The sequence below is a fragment of the Myotis yumanensis genome, unplaced genomic scaffold (genome assembly GCF_028538775.1).
Source record: "Myotis yumanensis isolate MYYU_CA2020_CCGP unplaced genomic scaffold, mMyoYum1.0.hap1 SCAF_15, whole genome shotgun sequence".
NCBI classification, from domain to species: Eukaryota; Metazoa; Chordata; class Mammalia; order Chiroptera; family Vespertilionidae; genus Myotis; species Myotis yumanensis.
Genome location: NW_027223766.1, coordinates 47,250,303 through 47,257,574, shown reverse-complemented (window position 1 = coordinate 47,257,574; position 7,272 = coordinate 47,250,303). Strand labels below are relative to the sequence as shown.

At 46.5% G+C, this 7,272-nt stretch overlaps 1 protein-coding gene across 3 annotated transcripts in view; it reads left to right on the top strand.

The window, feature by feature from the left end:
* Positions 1 to 3,330: 3,330 nt before the first annotated feature.
* SLC26A7 (solute carrier family 26 member 7) overlaps positions 3,331 to 7,272 on the top strand; it is a 53,863-nt gene continuing 49,921 nt past the window's right edge. For 2 of the 3 annotated variants that reach the window (XM_070392294.1, XM_070392292.1), the window contains exons 1-2: positions 3,331 to 3,392; positions 3,844 to 4,032. The gene's annotated coding sequence lies outside the window, so the exon portion shown is untranslated. The remainder of the gene's footprint in view (positions 3,393 to 3,843; positions 4,033 to 7,272) is intronic. The other variant, XM_070392293.1, reaches the window with a different exon arrangement.

Below are 7,272 nucleotides of genomic sequence, written 5' to 3'. Positions count from 1 at the left end.
CTTTGGATTCATTTCTTAGTCTTTGACAGCCTATTTCCCATAACTTGAATTCTCTTTTATACTCCGTCCCCCGCCCCAAAATCAAGGGTCCTAGGAGAGTCTCTATGCCAGCGGTTCTCAACCTGTGGGTCGAGACCCCTTTGGCGGTCGAACGACCCTTTCACAGGGGTCGCCTAAGACCATCCTGCATATCAGATATTTACATTACGATTCATAACAGTAGCAACATTACAGTTATGAAGTAGCAAAGAAAATAATTTTATGGTTGGGTCACAACGTGAGGAACTGTATTTAAAGGGCCAGAAGGTTGAGAACCACTGATCTACGCAGTCCCATTTTCTTCTTTCTTAGCACTTTCTCTTTACCTGAAGGAACTCATCTACTCCCACAGTTTCGTTTAGCTTCACTTTTCACACCTGAGTGGGTAAATCCTAAGTCTCCATTTTTAACCCATGTTTCCAAGCTTCTCAACTTTAGCATGTCTGAAATAATACTGTTTCACATCTTCACAAAATGTTGTTTTCCCATTTATTCATGTACTAGAGGCCCAGTGCACAAAAATTTGTGCACTCGGGGGGGGGGGGGGGTCCCTCAGCCCGGCCTGTGCCCTCTCGCAGTCTGGGACCCCTCGGGAGATAATGACCTGCTGGCTTAGGTCTGCTCCCGGGTGGCAGAGGGCAGGCCCAATCCCTAGGTGCAGCCCCTGGTCAGGCTCAGAGCAGGGCTGATTGGGGAGTTGGGGTGCCACCCCCTGTCATGCACAGAGCAGGGCGGATTGGGAGGTTGCAATGCCACCCTCAGTCACGCTCAGGGTAGGGCCGATTGGGGGGCTGGGGCACCGCCCCCTGTCACACTCAAGGCAGGGTCGATGGGGAGGTTGCGGAGCCACCCCCTGTCACGCACAGAGCAGGGCCCATCAGGGGGTTGGGGAGCTCCCCCCTGTCACGCACAGAGCAGGGCGGATCAGGGGGTTGGGGTGCCACCACTCTCACACTCAGGGCAGGGCCGATGGGGAGGTTATGGCTCTACCCCATCACACACAGAACAGGGCTCGTGGGGGGGGGGGGGGGGTTGGGCCGCCGCACCCTGTCACACACAGAGCCACAGGGTGATCAGGGGGTTGGGGCACTGCTCCCTGTTATACACAGAGCCACAGGGTGATCAGGGGGTTGGGGAGCTCCCCCCTATCAGGCACAGAGCAGGGCTGATCAGGGGGTTGGGGCGCCTTCCCCTGTCACGAACAGAGCAGGGCTGATAGGGTGGTTGTGGCCCCGCCCCCTGTCACACACAGAGCCGCAGGGCAATCGGGGTTTGGGTGCTGCCTCCTGTCACGCTGATCCCGGTGCCAGGAGGCCTCGAGGCTCCGCTGATCCCGGTGCTGGGAGGCATATTACCCTTTTACTATATAGGATAGAGGCCTGGTGCACGGGTGGGGGCCGGCTGGTTTGCCCTGAAGGGTGTCCTGGATCAGGGTGGGGGTCCCCACTGGGGTGCCTGGCCAGTCTGGGTGAGGGGCTGAGGGCTGTTTTCAGGCTGGTGGGTGACTGAAGCTCCCAACCGCTCCTTTTTTTCTTTTTTTTTTTATTCTGGGCCAAGGCCTCTGCTGCTGAAAGCAGGTATCTGGTTTATTTCGGTTCTATAATTGAAACACAGTATCATCTCCAGCTCTGAGATCCCGGAGGGCTGAAAGCTTGTTTCTGGGGTTTTGTTTAGCTTCTATATTTGTTACAATGTTTCAAACTGCCAGCTTAGAGGCCGGCAAGGCAGGCAGGGAACGTTGGAGTCCTCCTTCACTGAAGCAAGCAAGCCTCATGTTCCCTTCCAGCTGCCTGGCTGCTGGCCACCATCTTGGCTGGCAGTTAATTTGCATATCGCCCTGATTAGCCGCCAATGGGAAGGGTAGCGGTCGTACGCTAATTACCATGTTTCTCTTTTATTAGATAGGATTAAATATTTATTGAGGGACTACTGTGTATTGGCCACTGTTTTCTGTTCTTGGGATATATAGCACTGAACAAAACTGAGAGGGCCCTTGCTCTTCAAAAATGTACAATCTAATGGTGGGAGGCAAACAATCAAAAGTAGACAAATTATATGGTGATACATACTTTGAAGAGAAGGAAAATAGAATTGGAGAGAGAGAGGGAATAATTGGAATACTTTTGTATAAGGCAATCTGGGTCTGAGAAGGTAATACTTGATCAGCAATCCAAAGCATGTGAGGAGGGAAGGAGTTCTCTGGACATAATGAGTAGAAACCACTTCCGTGTTTGAAAGGCTGAACACCCAGAATGAACAGAATGTGTACTAAAAAAACATCATGACTCTGACACCAAGAAATTTAGTGTTGCTTAAAAAAAGAATCTCTTACCCTCTGAGGCAGCATGGAGGGACTGGAGAGTGTCATGCTAAGTGAAATAAGTCAGTCAGAGAAAGATAAGTATCACATAATCTCACTCATATGTGGAATCCAAGTAACAAAGTAAACAGATGAATGGAGTAGATCCAGAGACGTGGAAGCATGGAACAGAGTGCAGAAACCCAGAGGGAAGGGGGGGTGGGGGGGTGGGGGGTGCGGGTGGATGGGTGGAAGTAATCAACCAAAGACCTTGTATGCATATGTGCATAACCCATGGACATAGACAATGGGGTGGTGAAGACCTGGAGCAGGCTGGAGGGGGTCAATGGGGAAAAAGGGAGACATATGTAATACTTTGAACAATAAAGAATTTTATATATATAATTTAGTGTTGCTAGATGAATGGCTATGCAAGAAGTGACACCATGGGAACTAGACTGGGGAAGGATGGATCTGCTTGTGCCCTGTGGGGCTATTCCATGTTCTGAAGCCTTGGTTAATTAAATAAAAACTTTCATCTTATTCTGACAGGGGAAGGATAGCAATAAGAATAGAATCACAGTTGACTAATAGCTATTCACTGCACTAACTGTAGAGAAGAGATTTTTTTTTACAGACTGGGAAAACTGTGGAGGACATGTTGTAAGAAAAATAAAGATAAGGAGCCTTGAAGATGGGCCAATCACTCTGAGAGAAATGCATTTTGAAAGAAAATCAAGGACAGGACCTGCTTGAAGAGAGAGAGACGTCTGGGGTGAATCTTTACAAGGACCAGGACAGAAAACAGATCCTGGGAACTCAAGTAAGTTTTAGATTCTTTGCCACCCTCTAACCCTGTATAATGGCTGGCTTGAAATGAGATGGGAGGGTGGCTTTTGGGGGTTGGTGTTATACCTGCTGCCTTACATGGCCAGCATCTGAATAGAAGCACCTCAGAGATTCAACTTTGTTTCTACTTATAACTCTGGTAGCCACCGACAGCTGAACTTCCAGTTCCCGTTTCAAATTACTGGGACAGCAGTGGGACTCTCAGGTACGGGGCTGGTAAGGGCGGGAGTCCCACTGGTTCCCTGGACTGGGGGTCCCAGGGCATGATTGGAGTTCTTTCCTGTAGGAGTCCGCTCCTGGTCATGGGTCTCCCCATCGCCTCCTTAGGCATTGAGTCAGTTCATTAAGGGTTGTGTGTGTTTGTTTTTTCTCTGAATCTGAAAGTCCGGGCTGAGCCTAATCAGTTCCAGATCAAAAACACTTCTCTGGTTGTAGAGGTGTTAGGCGCCTCTGCCTCTGTAGATTAGACAAGAGGCAACCAAGCCAGGGACTCCATCTCTGCAAGAGCCAGATCTTTCTGGAAGCTACACTGTACCATTGCCTATAGACATACGCCATAGTGCTATGTTCTTGCTGTCTGTTTTGTTGGTTACTAAGGGAAATGAATAAGAGGGGGGCATGCCCCACTTAGCTAGGGTCCCTCTCTCCCTCTCTAGGTGTCGGCTGCCTGAGATGCTTAGCTGGTGAAGGAAACAGGTCTCTGAGGAGTGGGGGGACTGACTCCCAAGTCTGACCAGGCAAGTCAAACCGGTGTGCACACCAGGAGTCCTCTATCACTGACCTCTGGGCTTTTCAGCCCTCTGCGGCTTGGCTTGGAGACAGCCCAGTGCCCGCTTGGCAGGGGGGTAAGATCATGACTAACCCCAGAGTCCCCGTGGGAGGGAGTACGTTTCTGCCTGAGAGCTCTCCTCTGTGTGAAAGAACACTTTGGTTACAATTGTTCTTTGCTTGTTTTCTTCTCTTTTGGGGACATCCTTTGACCATTGCTGTTTTGTAACTAATTTGTTTTAACCTTAAATTTTTGTTTCTGTTTCTGTTGTGACACAAGTGGCTGGTCTCCGGTTCCATCAGGGCCCACGAGGTATTTTAGTTAACTGGCACATTTAAGTCAATGACTAATTAGAATTGTTTTGCCACAGGTGACTTATGTGCAACCTTTCATGTTGTTAACATCATAAGGATTCTACTTAGATAGGACCTAAAGGAATAGTTCAGAGGAAAAGCACTCGGAAACCTCCCCATACAGTCAGTAAATCTCAGGAAGAAAAATGTGGGTAAATAAATCTTATATTTTTAGTAAAAATTTTTAATGTTGACATAATTTTGGGTTTCCCCCTTTTCCCTGCCCTTTGCCCACCTCCACTCACTCCACCCTCCCTTGCCCTTCACTAAACTATTGTCCGTGTCCTATATAATAAAGAGCTAATATACTAATTAGACCAACACCAGAATGACCTTCCAGACAACCATCCTGATGACCGTCCGGACAACCTTCTGGATGAAGCCGGGGATGCGAGGGCTGAGCCCTTTGCACGAATTTAGTATATATATATTTAAATTGATTGGGGTGACATTGACTAATAGGACCATGTAGGTTTCAGGTGTGGATTTTCATGTTACAAGATCTGTATATGGCACTGTGTGCCCACCACCCAAAGTCAAATCATCTTCTGTCACCTTATATTAGATCTCCTTCATCCCCCACCTCCCTACCCCCTTCCCTCTGGCAGCCCCCACACTGCTGTGTGTGTCTTCTAGTTTCAGTTTTATATCCCACTGATGCGTGAAATCACGTGGTTCTTAGCTTTTTCTGCCTTACTTATTTCACTTAGCATGATATTCTCAAGGTCCATCCACATTGTCACAGAACTAACCACAGGTAAGAGATTTATCTTATGGGCCCTGGGAAACTAGGGAGGATGTGTTGTAAGAAGAAAACCAAAGTTGGAAGGATAATGTATCTTCAGAAAGAACATTCTAGTACATTTTGAAAGTAAATCAAGGACAAGACCTTCCTAAAGGGAGACAAATGCCTGGGGTCTAATCTTTACACGGACTCTAGATACCAGCTGGCTTGAGACAAGATGGGAGAGCATTTTTGGGGGGCGCGGGGGGCAGGTATTATACCTGCCACTCTTTCTTGGATCACTGGCCTCTGAACAAAAGCACCTCAAAGATTCAACCTTGTCTCTAGTTTTTGACTCTGGTAGCAACAGGCAGTTCAACTCTTGGTTCTGGTTTCCATTCCATGTGTATGTGGGTGTGTACGGTCCTGTAAGTGAGTGGTCTCCTCTTGTCAATCTGAAATTCATCTGATACACTACTTTTGTACTCTAAAACACTAAAATATTTTTTTTCATTTCCTAACAATTAGAGCTGACTTTTATTTTTTTCAGGGGAAGTGGAAGCAACTGGAGTATTAACTTTTTTTGAATTATTTAGATTCAATTTTTCTTCATGATTGTCTCTTCTGTGAGTGATCTTTGGAATTTATTTGTTCACTCACATTTGCTTCAGGACATAGAATGAAAAAGAGAAACTCAAGTCTTTTTTACTGTTTGTTATAAGCTATTATCTGTTTTGGGGAAGTAGTTTCAAACAGAATAAAATGCACTATTTTAGAATTATTTAATGAATTCATTTTTCCCTGTTACTAATTTGTTCCCAGTCATCTATAATAATAAAAGCGTAATATGCAAATCAACTGAACGGCCGAACAGCAGAACGATTGTCTGGACGACCACGCTATGACACCCACTGGTGACAGGCCAGCCAAGGCAGGTGTAATGGGATTGGTTGGGGGGGCCCTGCCATTGTCCCACGATCACCCCACAAAGGGAGGCCCAGGCCACCGGCTGGGAGTGGGGGTGATCGATGAGGGAAAGGAGCTCTGCAATCGCCCCAAAGATGGAGGCCCAGGCTACCCTCTGCAGGGTGATTGATTAGGGTTTCCGGGGCACCAGGGGGTGTGGTGGTGGTCGTAGGCATCACCAGGCCAAGGCGGGTGCTGGCGGGGGTGGGGCCATGAGGCAGCTGGGGCTGCAAAGGCCTGCCCTTGCATGAATTTCATGCACCGGGCCTCTAGTTTATTATATTAATGAATTTCTATATGTCCCTAGTTACTATGAATAATTCAAGCATAATCTCTAGTTACTTGTACTTGTGTATTTCTTTTACACAATTCAAGATGGATTTTCGCTATTTACTCAATATTTCTAATATTCTTTAGAATGGTGTTAGTTGATCCAGTGGGTGAAGAATCAATAAAGCTGGCTTAAAGTACTGCTATTATTTTCTATAATTAAAGCAATATTAGTAAGTCATTAAGGATATTTGCTTTCTTTTGACCTTTATTTATTTTTACTTAATGTTTGGTTTTAGAGAAAGCACAAGAAAGAAACATTGATTTGTTGTTCTACTTATTTGTGCATTCACTGGATGGTTCTTGTATGTGTCCTGACTGGGGAATCGAACCCATAACCTTGGCCTACTGGGACCATGCCCTAGTTCATTGAGCTACCCCATCAGGGCAAAACTTGTTTTCTTTATAATTTATACTAACATTTATTAATGGAGATTACTGAGAATGTTTTAAATGAAGGTAGATGTATTTTTTTCCCACCTCATAAAGCTTTTAAAAACTCCAAAATAACACCTGGGGCTCTCATTGCCATTTCTTCATAAAACATCTCTTTTGTCTAGGTTATTTTCCCACTGTCCCTGTGAGAAATTTAATGGCTGGAAGTCACTTGCACTTGCTGAATTTGTTTTGCTTCTTGGTGCAGAGAAAATCCCTAGGTAGCTTCACGTGCTAACCTGCTGCTTCTCTGGGAGCCTCCTGCAGGTTGCAGGACTCCAAATGGCATGGAGGCTTCTGACCTGAAGTTCAGAAGAGACACTCAGACGCATTGACAAGCCACAGCACACCAGGATTAGGGCAACACTCTCCGTAAATGGCGTGGGAGGTCAGTGGTAGGTGAGTGAGCTGCAAAAGTTAAAAAAGCAAGACTGCTTTAGATGGTGGGATGGGGAAGACAAAGGATCTATAATCACCTCGAGTCAAACTGTCCAAGGGAAGCTGAGAG